Raw genomic sequence first — 15394 nt, 5'->3', positions numbered from 1 at the left:
CCATCTGTTGACAAAACTGGAGGTCTTCCTTGTGGCCTATTGGATGGTGTCTTCCCTGCAAGGGAAGACAGTAGAACCTGTGAGATGCAAAGGTGGGATTATGCCAAAGACATAGCATGTTTTCCTTCAACTTCTGCCCTGAACCTGAATGCCCAAGCTGACTTCAAAACTCTTCAGTCTTGTAGTGGTCAGGGTCAGTAAGTGCAGCACTTCCCCGTGCCTGGGATACCACAGCAGCACAGAGATGTTTTGTTCAACGCAGTGCAGTGACCTCTTCTCATGACCACATGTAAACAAGGTCACTCCATCATTCCCATCACTGCAAACAATACTGGGCTTATAAGTAGTTGTCGTTCAGTCTTCTGGTGTCATATATCTGAACTCAAAGGACTTGTTCCTGAGTTTCCAAGAAGTTATCAGTAGAGAATTTGTTGTTTACTAAATAAACTTATGTTAAGCTGCAGGAAAAGAAAAAAAATCATAGTTTGGGATTTATATTCGACTGTCCTCCCAGAAGATGATAGAAACAGTCAGCCTTGGGGACCTGGGCTCCTGTCTATTTGGCAGAAAGTATGATATGTTCAAGCTGTGCTTCTGTTTTCCCAATATCCCTTCCTGTTCCAAATCTCAGTTAGTCACAGTGCGTCTGCATCGTGCTTTGGACTGCTCACGTCTGTTGAAGGCTTAGGACTGGCATTTATGTCAGAAAGTCGTGTACCTGAGACCGAAGGGTGGTGTTGGTATGGGAGTTCAAGTCTCCTGGATACTATTCATTACGCTTAGAATTTCTTTGAAACTTGAAGAATGTATATGGTGGTATTTTTCTATGGTGTATAAGGCATGTAGATACTCCCAATGGTTTTATAATCCTGAGAAACCTTTTCTGCATTACTGGATAGATAAAAGTACTTACTACAAAAGAAATGCAGGCTTCTTTAGACTCTGTGCATGCAGGAATCTAACATTTGGAGAAATAAATAGCTCTGGATCCCACAGAGGAACCAGTACTGTTCTCTCTGTGGTAATGAAGAACAGGATATGTTGTAGGCACAATATTATTAATAAATAGTGAGCAATGCAATACAACTCTGTAATTCAATTAAGGATTTCAGCTGAAATTGCTCTTTGGAGTTATAGATGACAGTAAGCCTTGAAATTGAGTTACAGTCCAAGCAGGAACTGAGTCATGTGTGGCCATGTTCAAGAGTAGGATCACAATCAGGACTGGGCAAAATGTCACTGACAGTAGAGTATTCACTGAAAAATGGTATCTGGGGGACATAAATTAAATTAAACTAGGCTTATAAATAAATGTCAGACAGCAAAATAGGGAAAAATCAAAGTCAACATTTCCATGTATTGATTTTAAAATGGCAATTTTATTTTAAAAAAACATTTCATGTTGAAAAACAATTGTTTAAAGGTTTCATTAATCTGAACCTGAGACATGACATTTTGGAGGGGAAAATGCTTAATGTTTCAGTTTGCATCAGAATATATATTTTTTAACTTTCCTATATATCTCCTAAATTTGTATTTTAGTTTAAGCCAACCAACCTCTTTCCCCTTCAGTTTTGTGGTTCAGCCACTGAGCAGAAGATCTCTTTTAGCCATAATAAAAGCTGATGTCCTTTATAAGGGAGGAAAGACTGATTGCTTTAAACTTCACGAGCTGTCCTCTCTAACAGAAAAGACCGGTGTAGTGAGAGCTAAATTCTGCATGAGTTTAACAGTAAAAAAAAACAACTCACAGAAGAGCTAGACAAAAAGAGAAGAGTACAGCTGATGCCAACCTCTACTTTTGCCAGAGCTCTCAGATCAAAGGTTATGAAGCATATCATAATCACCAAGCAGCTCTTCTGCCCTCGTCTGTTAGTTGGTTTTCCTTTACTTTCCAGGTTTTTTGCCCTAGCCTTCTCTGCTAGGAAGCAACAGACAAAATAACAAATATTTTTGTAAGAAATACCAAGTCATGGTCAGCTTTCTAGTTTGCAGCAGGAAAGGAGCAAAAGGAAGGTGTAGAAATGTATTCACTCTCTGTGCCAAGCAACTACAAATGCAGCTTATTGTTCAGAAGCTATTCAGTGCCATTTTTTCCTAAGCTAAGATAATATTAGTTCAATACTCTGCTATCCTATAATCAAAAATAATAATAATAATAATAAAAATCCTTCATAAATAAATAGAGATACCACTTTTCCTAAGATCAATCATTCCTATTAGTTCAAGCAATTACTGCTTAGATACAACAAGATCTCATAGCTTTTTCCCATACCATCATTATCTCAGCCTTAGCTCTTTTCTTGCAGGCAAGGCAGACAAGGGTTTCGAGTCCCCACATCACACATTAGTGTCAGAGTCCAGGGCTGAAATGAAGAATGTTCTGCAGTGTTTGAAAATCATTATACAAATCCATTTATTTCTTACTGCTTCTCATGATTTTGGGACTGAAAAAAGAAAATAAATCCCTACACAAGGCAGTTTTTTGCTCTGCAGATTTGATAGCTCTGTATTTTTAAAGCACAGCTGTGTTGCCATGACTAATGTGCTAACTGTAAAAGCCACATAGAGGTACATCTTCTTGGAACTGCCTTTAATGAGGTTAAATCAATTAATTTCAGGAAAGTGTTCATATGCCATGATAAAAGCTGTTAAATAAATAGGATTTTCAAGCAGTAAAGAACAAGATCTGTTTCTTCTGAAGCACTGGATATTGCCTAGAGTAAGAAACTGGTGATCCAATAAGATACAGTTTGTAAGCACTGAATTAAGTCTCTAGTTCAGTTCCCTTCCTTTTTTTTTTTTTTTTTTTTTTTTTTTTTGACTAGATCATCCTGTAAGAAATCACAGCCACACTACTTACCTTTTTTCCTGCCAAGTAATCTGGAAAAGCTTGTCAGACAATATAGGACCCTGAAATTCAAGGCTAAATTCAAAGAGCTTGACAAGATCATCTATCTTCATGTACATAATCAACTGTCTTACAGCTGCTTCCCAAAGGAAATGAGACCTGGCAACAAGCTGGAAGAGCTGCGGGTGTGTTTTTGTTGTTGTTGTTTTTGGTGAAGGATAGGGAGAGAAGTCTCTTCTTAAATGAGCCAAGCACCAAGTAGGCATTATTACTTTTTTCCGGTTCCCTAGTGAACTTTTCACATGTTCTAATGGCAGGTCATAGCCACTTCGTTAAATGTTCTAGTGACAGTAAATACAGCAAAAATAATTGTCATGAATGCATTATGCCTTAAAGCTCTCTCACTAGGTTAGGAAAATTGTGGTTAAAAACTGTGGCATTTGGATGACCTTCCTTTTGCTGTTCTTCCAGCTAATACTAATACTCAATTCTAATATAAATAGAGGCAAACATTTGTGATAATAAACTTTCAACCTCAGTCACTGACTTGTTTATAGCGAGGTTGGTACTTGAGGGATCCAGTGTAATTTAAAAGGCAATAAATTGAAACAAACTCACTCCATTTTGGAGGCTGCTTATGAACTCTTTTAATTTGGTGTCATATTTATTTGGGGAGAATTAGATTATCCTATTCATTAGATGCAGTGGCTGGTGATGAATGGAACAACATTCCCCATCAATGGCATTAATTGAATCCTTGCAAGCACAGATAATATCCCTGCAGGAAACAGGAGAAGATGGAAAAGTTCTCCAAAGGTCTGCAAATACTACAGTGAAGAGGGAGCACTAATGGGCAGCCGTGGTTATTGGCAGCAGTTGAATGCTTTTCATTTTTTGTGAGACTACTTAACAAGTGGTTATGATCTCTAGGCATACAACGAAGACCAGATCCCGTGCAGCGAGGCATTGCACGAGTACATGTTAAGGGGAAGCTCCTGCTTCAAAGCTGAGTTTAAATAGAAAGATCCCCCAACGTATGGGACAGGTGGTAGAGCTAGCCACACAGAAAGTAAGGGGTTTAAGATGTGGTTTGATAATCCAGTTTAGCTGCTGTGGTAGCTTCCTTCACTCTGTCACTTCCCTGAGTTGGCTATGAGCTGGTTCTGGGGACAAACCAGCAGAGAACCTCTCTCAAGATCTGTAGCCAAAGGATGCAGATTTGTTCCAAGGGGCTGCTTGAACCACCTGAGGCAGAACCAAGGAGAGAGCACAGCTCTCCTGAGCTGCAGGTTAGTGCCATAGCTAAATCCTTTGCCTCGGGGGAAATATACTTTATCTCAGAGGGGAGCCATAATCAGAAAGACTGGCAGACCTTCAATAAAAACACTTCAGACCTCATGTTTTGTAACCAGACCCAGACTATTTTCTCCTACCTCATCAGTAACACATGCTTGGGTCTGTTGAAAATTTCTCAGAAATGTGTCATCCTTCCAGGGAGCATGTCCTATTGATGGAACCATTAGCCAGTGACAATCAATTAGGGCATAATGCAGTATTCAAAAATGAGCAGGAGCTATCTGATTCATGTCCTTGTTCAGATTAGAAGTTGTTTGTTACTAGCAATTTACTTTATTGTCAATGAAAGGTGAAAACCAGTCTGAAATATTGATGGGCTTAGGTGCAAAAAGGGAATCCAGACTTTACTAACCTGTGAGTTTCCTGGCTGCTTCCTATGGAAGAGATTCTGCTCCCGCACATCCCAATGGCACAAAGCAGTGAACAAAGGCAAAGTGAAAGAACTCTTCCCTGAGAGTATAGGACCCCCAGAGATCCCTGATGTGCCCCATGAAGCCTGTCCCTGTATTCTGGCCAGATCCTTGCCATCACTGGCACGCTTCCAGTTCTGGGGTCTGCAGGCAAAGGGTAGTGCGTGCCCTCAGCTGCGTGTGCACCAGGACGGTTCTCTTGGGGAATTCAGGGGCAGCAGGTGGAGGCATTTTTCCTGAATGTTTTGAACACGTGCCCAAAACCCTCCTGGAGAGTAACTGAAAGGGGCAAGGAAGCACTTGTCAGGACAGATGAGTACTCATGCAAATAGGAGATGCCAGAGCTGGTCACCAGGATCACTGATGACACTGAGGTCTCCCATTGCGTGTCCTCATCTAGGGACAGACACAGAAATGGAGACAAGTGACAGGAAGCAGTGGATTAGACCACAGATCATCAGAGCCCCAGGGAAATCATCCACCCAGGGATGTCACCTTTTCTCTCCACTTGTGCTGGACTGTATTTCTTTCTGACGTGCTCCTTCAATAAAACAGTCCTGAGAAGATTCTCTCAGCCAAGGTCTCGAAGAGGTTAAAGCAGTAATAGCCACAGAGGGAGCAACATAGGCATCTATAAAACTAACCATTTCAGAGCACTAATTTCATCAGCAAGCTAATTGCAAATATTGTATCTAAGAACATTTCCAGCCATCTGCAGGAAGGGAATGTCATAGTGCTTGGAAGGCATGATGTTTTTATGATTGTGTCTTGCTGATAAATAAATGTGGTGCAGTGAGTTTTGGATGTCACGATGATAATCATGTAGAGCAAACATCTCTTGCTGTTAACTGGAGGTGTTTACATAACACCTTTACTGTGGTATCTGAATACTTCCTGGTGTGTGTTTGTCCTCCCAATACTTCTGTTACATTTTACTTCTGTTTTAGAGCATAGAACTAAGTGGATGTGGGGACTGTTGCTACTCCCTACATTAGGGCTTGGCTGTACCTGTTGTCACATGGGAAACCTGTGATACTGCAAGGAACAAAATCACAGGTTCCCAAGGCTAAAGCTGGTACTTTGCCAGCTGTTTCTCATACTTTTACTGTGGAACCAGCTAAATATTTGCAGTCTTTAAACAACTTCCATTATAATTAGTCCTAATCTGATATGAGGGGGTTGAAGAAAAGGTCTGTGTCCCTTCCCCAGAGTAAGAACAGCAGCAATGTCAGGACAGTGGAAGTTTGTGCTGTCCCTGTCCCCGTGATTCCTGCATTCTGGGTAAATCGAAATCCTCACTTGGTGGAGGTGGAGGTTTTGTCAGACATCAAGTCTGCTGGAAGGTAAGCGATGTTTACAAAGCATATAAGGCAGAACTTACCGTGGTTCAGCTTGGTTTAGTTTTTGGCTCTCTTTGACTGGGGCAATGGAGTTTGAACTCTAAAGAAAAATGCTGCAATGTTGGGTAGAGCTGTGGCAAGATTTGCCTTTCTGTCTACTTGGAATCTGCTCTTTAGGCTTGTTGCTCCCTGGGAACTGAGTTCTGATGTTTGGATTGAGCCTCGCATACCTCTCAAATTATCTTGGTTCATAACCACCCCATTTCAAGGACTTGTGTATAACATATAAATAAAATTAGTTATGCACAGTTTTCTCCTCCAGTGCAAAGGTGATCTGTAGTGCCTTGATGTGATGCCACCTGATGAAGTGGCTATGCAGCAAATAACCTGTAAAGCTCTGCAGACTCACCTCCTGCCTGCTCACCAGTGAAACAAAGCAGCAGCGACAGCACAACCTTGCAACAACAAATAGCTCTGTCTGCATATAGCCTATGGTTTTTGTGGGTTGCCAGCCAAAGAACTGAGAGTTAAACACCACAGGCCCTACTTTGGGAGAGCCGACAGCCTTTCAAAGAGAAGCCAAAATTATTTTAAAAAATATTTGTTGTGAGTCATTTTAATGAATGAGGTTGTCAGCCTTTCCAAGATCTGCAGTAATGATCAATGGGACACTTCCCTCACCTGAGGACCACTGGAAACATTATATTCTGAAGTTTCATAAGTTTGTGCTGATGTGGACAGCCTGCCAAGCACAACAACATTTCTGCTTTGAGGACAGGGTGAAGTTACTACATCTAGGGTTAAGGCTAAGTAATCCCAGGGGTCAAGACATTCAGGACTTGCAACATAGCTCCTAAAATACTTATCATTTTCCTCTAGAATAAACTGGTTTAAAAAAAAAAAAAAAAAAAAGGCAGAAAACCTCATGTTTCTTGTTAATTTTAGCACGCAATCATCAATTAGACCTTGATGTTGTATGCAAAGGAAATAGAAACCTTACCACAGAAATAACTCACTTTAAAAGGACTCATTACCATCCCAGCTTGTCTGGGCTCTAGTCCTGGCAGGCGAATTTCTCTGCACAGATTCAGCGCTAGGGCTGAGGACCATGGATTTTGTTGAAGTTGGGATGCTGCAGTCCAGTCAACATTTTCTCAAGATCACGACGTATGGTCATATGCAGAGAGGTGCACGGGACTTTATTTTCTCATTGATTTTAATAACAGGTGTGGAGGCTAAGCATCTTTATTAATAAAGTGTATGTATATAAAGTGCTTATCATAATAAATAAACAGAAGTAGATGCCGAATTACTGCAATATGAAGGGGCCCTCCAGAAGGATCTGCTAGTGCAACCTCTGGCAGATTACTAGCTGGTCCTGCTTTTCCTATAGCTTGTGTTATATGACTTCCCTATAAACATACACAATATGAGATTTTGACTTCTAACAGTCTAAATGTGGATACCAGGACATGTCCCTAAGAGTGGTTTCCAACTCTGTGACTTTGTCCATGCACTGAGAGCTCAAATTCTCTTGTTCAAGGGTCCCATGGGTTATTGTGTGTGGACAAAGCCTTTATGGTTTCTAAAACACAGTATGGAGCTTGCTTTAACTCCTAACACAGCCCAGGCTATGTGACCAGCACATCTTGGTTTGTCTGAGTACAGCACCAGACCTGCCAAAATCTGAACCCAGGTCAGTAGAAAATTCACATTAGAAGCCTAGTTCATGCTGGCTGAAGTTTTGATTCAGAAGAAAAGCTTCTTCTAGTCTTTCATGTCTGTTCCCAAGATGACCACTGTAATAGCAGTGTTTTTGTTGTGGCACATGGAGGAACGAGGCCCCATTTTGCCAAGGTGTGTAAGGCAGGCAGGAAACTTCACCTCAAATTTTGAAGCTCTTACAATGTAACAGAAGGTCTGTTGAAGAAAACAGGGCCTGCACAATGTCTTTTATAATATAATAACGGAAACATTAGCATTTGTCCATCCTACAAGACTGGTAGTATTACGAGGAGACAACTTTGATCTTTAGACCGTGAGACAAGAGGTTGTCAGGAGAAAAAATTCAGCAGGTTCACATGAGTGGTGAAGGGTACTCTTAGGGTTACTCCCAAATTATGAGGTAGTTTCTTCCTTTGAAAATTAAATCCTGATTTAAGGAAAAAAAAATCATTATAGTTGTGGAATCACCTAGCAATACAAATTTGAGCAAAATTCAACTTCTGGCAGGTGGAAAATGATCACTATTTTGCTTATTTGTTACAAAATAAGTTTGTAACACTTGGTATGTATATGTATTAAAAATAACCAGTTTGTTCATGCCTGAGTTTCCAGTTTAGGATGTCTCCGTGAAATGAAGAATGAAATAGCCTGCTAACTACGTGTGCTTCAGGATGGTTCAAAAACTGATTAGGTCTGGGCCTAACCAGTATCTGAGCTCGAGCCTGGTTCCCCCTGTGGAAATGACATTGCAGAGCTGCAGAGGCCATTTCCACTTAACAGGAGTGAAATGTGTTTCGCTGGCTCTGGTGGTGCTCTGCTGCTTTACAGCAGCTGAAACTCTGCCTTTAATTCAGCCAAATGTTAATTCCCAAAGGCTGGGCAAGTTCTGAGTGCCTGGAAATAGGCTTTGGAAAATAAAATACTCTTCCAGCCTCCCCTACTGGGGTAGCTGCCACTTCATCTATCATAACCTTAGCCCTGCTTTCAAGACTGTTGTGAAGCTTTCTTCGTGCTTCCAAAAATGCCTCACGCTTTGCAGAAAGTAGCTTTTAAAGTATGGTGCATTTTTTACTACTTTTTTAATGTAGAAAACAGTCATAAAATCAGGAAGCATATTAACTGCAATTTATTGGGAAGACCTGGGTATAAAATCATCACCTGAGACCTCAGGCCATGGAGAGGTGAGAAAAATCAAACTTTGTGTAACTCCAATCTAAAATAATTAAGCTTGAGTAGTAATTGCTAGGGAAGGTCCCAGAAGATTTGCCCTTTATTTGTGCTATTTCAGGGGCTGGGCTTTGGCTTCTTAGTTGAGTTCTTGAGGAAGGTGAGTCTGAAAAGAAGCAGGAAGCAAGTATAGTCTTTACTACAGAAGTTTAGTGTATTTCCCAATAAAGTAATTATTGTTGGAGATATAACCAAATGTTTTTTTAATGTTTTTATTCCAAGGTCCTATTCTCAGACACTGGTTGCATACAGCAATATTCATCTGATGGTCTGGAGACTTCGTATGGTTCTATCTAAAGGAATTTACTCTGAAGAAAGATCTTCTGCCCTTACTAGGAGTGAAAAGAGAGTGGTTATTGTGCTGCTGTTGAGAACTGCTAAAAGACTTACACTATCTCCTTAAAAAGGAGGAAATCCCAAGCCATTGCTGTTCTGGGGAAGATTGGCCACAGGTGGCTTCTGCAAAATTACTATATTTATTGTCTGTGCATATTAGAAAGACATAGGAAGGTATGGAGCTCTTAGTGACTTGTCAGGCTGGGTTGAAGGAAGGTAGGGCTGACAGTGAGACTGTGCCAGTCAGTCTGATATCCCAACCACTGGGCAGCAGAGTACAGGACTGTAAACTCTTGTAGCCTTTTTTTTTTTTTTTTTTTTTTTTTGTTACATAGACTTGCTGTTTCTCTGATTTTAGTGATATTACTTTGCAGCTTGTACTGGTTTCTGTAGCTCTTTCTTCAGTGTCAACAACTGTGTACAGCATTCTGCATAAAGTCCTAGCACAATGCCATTTTTGTCAACTATTTCACATTTTTTGCTTTATGTATCTTCAGATTGCATTTGCAATTCTCACAGCTGCCTCATGTCATGACGCCATAGTAATGCTGGGATGGCAGTGTTTTCCTCATACACTTGGCAAGGTCTGGCTGCTGAGCCTTCTGCCCTCCTTCATACAACTTATTTAAAAACAGCTCTAGGATCTTTGTTTAGGCTTTGCATTTTCTATTTAGTTTCACAGCGTATCAGTTGTGCCTTTTCTTAGTATTGCCCTATCCTTTTCCATGTTGCTGATGTCACTAACCTAACTGTCATCAGCAGGGCTTACTTACACTTTCCCAGGTCTAATGTCACAGTCACAGTAGAAAATCTTAAATAAGGTCCATCCAAAAGATCACTCCAGTGGGGGTGCGTGTCCAGCCTGTAGTTTTATTTCTACATAACCCCCAGCATCTTTAACTGTCCTTAATAGTTGTTTGCTTTATTTTTTACCTAAATTCTCATCTTTCTCCATGTTCCTATTAGTCGTTTCTCCTCTGAAACCCTATATAATGCTTCATGTACTTGCAAAGACACTAAATTTGCCACTCTGTCCTAATAAGGTTAGTAATATCAATTAGGCATGCCAGTTAATTTGGCATGTGTTCCCTGTGGTAAATTTGTGTTACGTTTTTGCCTCTTCACCTCCAGGATCAAACTTTACTTTTCTTCAACACTTGCTTAGAAATGCTATATAACACTGAAGCTAATTTTATAAATATTTGAATTGTTTATGTCCCTGGTTTGGAAAGGATCTACACATGTTTCATGTGCCAGCTCTTTTATTGCTGAGGGATGTAGGCGGTCAGATTCTCCTCTCTTCTGAGCAATGCTAGGTTAGTTTTGTATGAGTTTCCAGACCACTTCTCTTGTGGTAATTTCTGGCTATCATAATAGGCAAAAAAAATGAGATGGTTAATCTGTGCCGCACTGCTATTCATGATGAGAAATAAAGTAAAAGCCTTACTTTGTTTTTGGATCAGGAGATACATACATTTCTTTAGTTTCTGCATTTTCCATACTGGACAGCAGTCCTTGCATCTTATTCTGGGGTTTCTATTTGTATTTATTTATGGCAATAAAATGGTGTACAACATTTACGTGCTTGTGGGACAAATACTGTTGTTTTCCCCTCCAGGATGCTAAATAGATTCAGGGTATTGTTGTTCTTGTCTGATCTGTGTAAGGGCCATTTGTGCTGAGAAGTCTCCTGGGGATTTTTGACTTCTAAGCCCCTTCTGGTTAATGACAATCCAAATGGCTGGCGTTCCTGAGGATATTAAAAGGGTATGGATGGGTCAAGAGTTAGTGTAAACTACTGCAAGATCTTTGTTTTCCCACATACAAAGAAAGTGCTCCGAGGAAAGCATGTTTCTGCAGTACTTCAAGAACACTTTAAATCTATTTATGCTATGTATACAGGATGCATATTGCTATTGCATATTGCTATGTGTAAAGAAAGTTTTTTTTTGCGGAAGGCCAACAGCAAGCTTGGTACAGCATGAACAAGGAATTGAAGAATTGTTCTCTGGGAATTGCATTGTACTGATCTTATCTGAGGAGATGGCTTCAGTTCTCTAGCTTGGTGTTGTGGTCTGCAGCACCTCAAGGCACCTCGTGTGCTCACCAGTCCACAGAGGGGTCAGACTCTGCTCCTCATAGTTATGGTGCTAGCTTTAAGCCTCCAGGCCCACACGATTACAGCTTCAGCCCTAGCTGAAGCACTGGAACTGCTCTTGCATAAAGGGATATTGCAGAAGTGCTTGAGCATTGAGATGCTCAGATGTGATAATGGCAGTGCAATTAGGAGAGTTGTAGAGAGTTGTTGGAGATACTCCTTGGACCAATGATTTGTTGTAGTCCTTTCTAATTTTCTTGTTTTCCGATAATTTACCAGCTGATGGCTGTTCATGTCTACATTAATTCAATCTTCATCAGCTAAAAGTTCTGAGCCTTTGAGCTTCATATTGACTGTTTGTTTCTGCTCTTTTGTTACTGAGGCCAAAAAAGTAATTTTAATAACTACGAATGTTTGTTCAGATTTGTTTGTCTGGCTCTCATTACTTACTAAGGGTCACTTAACATCCCTGTAGTGTTATGTAGGACAAACTAAGAAATGAGGTTGTCCATAACAGAGCTGTGTGCCAGCAAAACACAACTATGCAAGCTGGATCATGAACAGCATTGAAAATACACAGTAGGAATTCCCCTTGGTACAGTAGCACTCAAAAAACATACATTTACAATAAGTACAGAGGGTTGGGATCTTGGATTTACAGCTCATTGGTAAAAATGGACTTGCTAGTATTTTCACATTTGTACTTATTACCAGACTGTACCTGGCTTCTTGTATTGCTCTTTTCAGTATTGTAAGCAGAGAAAAGTCCATGGTATTAACGCAGGAACAGGATATCTTTTTTTGGATATTTGTAAGCCAAAAGTTCAACATGAGGCACTTGTCCTCCATTTAATATGGAACTTAAACTTTTACGGTAGAGGCTTCTATAGATGTCACTTCTGGGTGTGCTTGTGGTCATATGCAGCATTCATAAATACTGCTACAATTTTGCTGAGAATAGCCAAAATACTTAGTCCCAATTGTTGGCTAAGTGCCTTCTGCCTTATCATAATATTCTCTGTGTTGTCAGTATGGTGCAGAATTGTTCATTTCCTGCCCTGAAAGACTGTTTAGTTCTACCAAACGTTGTTAAGCAGATGTAGCATTTCACCCAAGAGCTGGTTGTGTTTCAATTCTGGATAAAGTGGTTCCTGTAAATAAGGCTTGCAAAATGCTTTCTGTCTGAACAAAACTATGGGCCAGTTTTTATTACACGCTATTATTATAATTATAGGATCTTCTGCTTAATCAGGATGTGCTTAATTAGGATAGCCATTTAATTGGGACATCTCCCAAGGAACCAATTTAGCTTAATGACATTAGTACTATCTAATCAGGGCAGCTTAGGAAAAATTTTGCTTTTAAAAAATAAGACCCCAGCAGAGGAAAAAATAAGCTGACATTTTGCTGGTCTGATGCATCTAGTCGATTTCCTAAAGTTTTGGGTTGCAGCACAGCACATGCAGCTGCAGGGATAATCTCCTTATTGTTGCAGAAGATGAGGAAGATTGTCCTCTTGTGAAAAGTACCCAACACCACATTCACTACTGCTGGCAGCTGCCATGTCCTTATAGCAGAATACTGTGGCAAATGAGGCTCAGGAACTCATCCTGTGCCCAACAAGAAGGAAAAAATAAAAATAATAAAAATAAAAATTGTTGACAAATATTAATAGCAAAGTGGAAAATACCATGTTTTAGTTGTGAAGCTATTCATGTGAATCTGGAGTAAAGACACAAGTAACAAGTCTTAAACATGGAATTGTTCAGAGATTCTGACTGAAACTATTGGTCACTGAACCTTCACCCATACTTCAGGATAGAAAACCTCCTTTCTTATTCTAGCTTAGCTTTTGAAATTAATCTTATTGTGGTTGTACATTCAGTATTGAGTGAGATATGACTATCAAGGAAACCCTGCTGCTGTAAAGAAGCAGGATTATGCAAGTTAGACCTAGATTTCAGGAAGTTTGAATGGACTATCTTCTGCCATCAGGCTGAAGACCCTGTCTCGGCCTGTGGACTAGCCACTGCAGTTCTATGAAGCATGGTTCTGGCCATGGTTCAGGACAGGTGAGGAACGAACCCCCAGACTGAGTGTTTAGGAAGACACAAGGCTGACTTCAGTGGCAAAGCTGTCTTAAAATTCCAGTTCCTAACATTCTCCCTCCTCTGCTTGTTCCCACGCTGCAAGGTCACTGTCTCTAGTTCTGGTAATACAACCATTAAAGTATTAACTGGATCAGTGATAAAACAAGGTTTAAAATAGATATTTTCCTTTTTTTAGAATGTTTTTTTTTTTAAATGTTATTTTTAATTGCCTATCAGTCCAGCTGTCCACTTGCCAGCTTTCCTGGGAGGTACTGTCATGTCTTGTCTCACAGAGTGATGAATGAGTGGATGGGGAGAAAGCTGGAAAGAGACCAGTATAATCCCTGAATCCAACATATTGGAAAATTGTATACTGACCTACCCTGTCTCACTGAAAGTAGGAGTGGCTGTTACCTGATACTAATTAATTTAAAAACTCAGGTCTCTGTCTTCATCTGACTGTACCTCTTGGGTGCTCTTCATATATGGGCAGGCAGAACCAGGTATTCTTTTTTCAGTGCATCTGAGGAGGTCTAACAGTTAACCAAGTAAGAATTAAAATTGCATTAAAGTATATCCTGCAAGGTCTGTGCAGGTATGTGTTCCTCAGGGGCTGGATGCCTCATTAGCAGTACAGAGCCTGCAAGAAGTAAACTCATTCAAACTAAGTTAATTACAAAATCAAGAGGCTCCCCGAGAAGGATGAATGTTCTAATTGTGTGACAGCCCATCCTTATTTGGGTCACCTTGTACAGCCTCATCTTCTTTTCAGTGCTCTTAATCCGTATGTGCCTCTTCTTCACTGAAGATGCTGGGGCTGCAGTTTTCAGAGGTTGATGCATGTTTAAAGTGGAAGCTGGCTTATTAATAAGTGGTGGCAGGTTTGATGCCGTGACTACTCCGTTGGAGAGCCTGTCCCAGTGCCCGACCACCCTCTGGGTGCAGAACCTTTCCCTAACCCCCAGCCTGACCCTCCCCTGTCCCAGCTCCATGCTGTTCCCTCGGGTCCTGTCACTGTCCCCAGACAGCAGAGCTCAGTGCCTGCCCCTCCACTCTCCTCGTGAGGGAGCTGCAGGCCGCCATGAGGCCTCCCCTCGGCCTGCTCTGCTCTGTGCTGAACAGATCAAGTAACCTCAGCTGTCCCTCATACATCTTGCCCTCTGGACCCTTCACCATCTTTGCAGCCCTCCTTTGGACACTCTCTAATAGTTTTATGTCCTTATACTGTGGTGCCCAAAACTGCACACAGTGCTCAAGGTGAGGCCGCCCAGTGCAGCGCAAGACAATCCCTCCCCTCAGCTGGCTCGCCACGCTGAGCCTGATACACCCCAGCGTACAGATGGCCCTTGCGGCTGCAGGGCACACTTGTGACTCCTGTTCAAACCCCAGACAGCTTTCTGTGGGACTGCTCTCCAGCCTCTCACCCCCAGTCTGTATGTACAGCCATGGTTGTCCTGTCCACATGCAGAATCTGGTACTTGTTAAGTTCCATAATGTTGGTGATTGCCCAGCCCTCCCATTTGTCAAGATTTCTCTGCAAGGTTTCTCTACCCTCAAGGGAGTCAACAGCTCCTCACTAACATATTTAATTTGATAGTTCATTCTCTTCCTGGGAGTTAATTACCTGCACATCATTGATATTTCACATGGTGACGAGCAAGTGCTCTGGAGCTGTGTCTGCAGCTCTGAATGCATGTGCATCTCCGTGTGTGTGCTTGTGGCATGTAGGAAAATGTCTAGTCCTGTCTGAGTTCATGTGCTCCTGCAGCTGGAAATCAAGTTCTCTGTAGCCATTTACACTTAATTTCTGTGTATTGTGATGGCACAGGGAGGCTTGGAACTCATTGTGGGCAGGTGTTTTTGGTAGTTATTAACAATTAATACACACAGCACAGGATTCAACATAAGGGTTCTTTCCTAATAGGGAAGTGATTTGTAAACCTCTGTTAAAACACTTGACG

The sequence above is a fragment of the Anas acuta genome, chromosome 7 (genome assembly GCF_963932015.1).
Source record: "Anas acuta chromosome 7, bAnaAcu1.1, whole genome shotgun sequence".
In the NCBI taxonomy this organism is placed as follows: domain Eukaryota; kingdom Metazoa; phylum Chordata; class Aves; order Anseriformes; family Anatidae; genus Anas; species Anas acuta.
The sequence above is the reverse complement of the archived record's forward strand: the minus strand, read 5'-3'. Positions refer to the sequence as shown.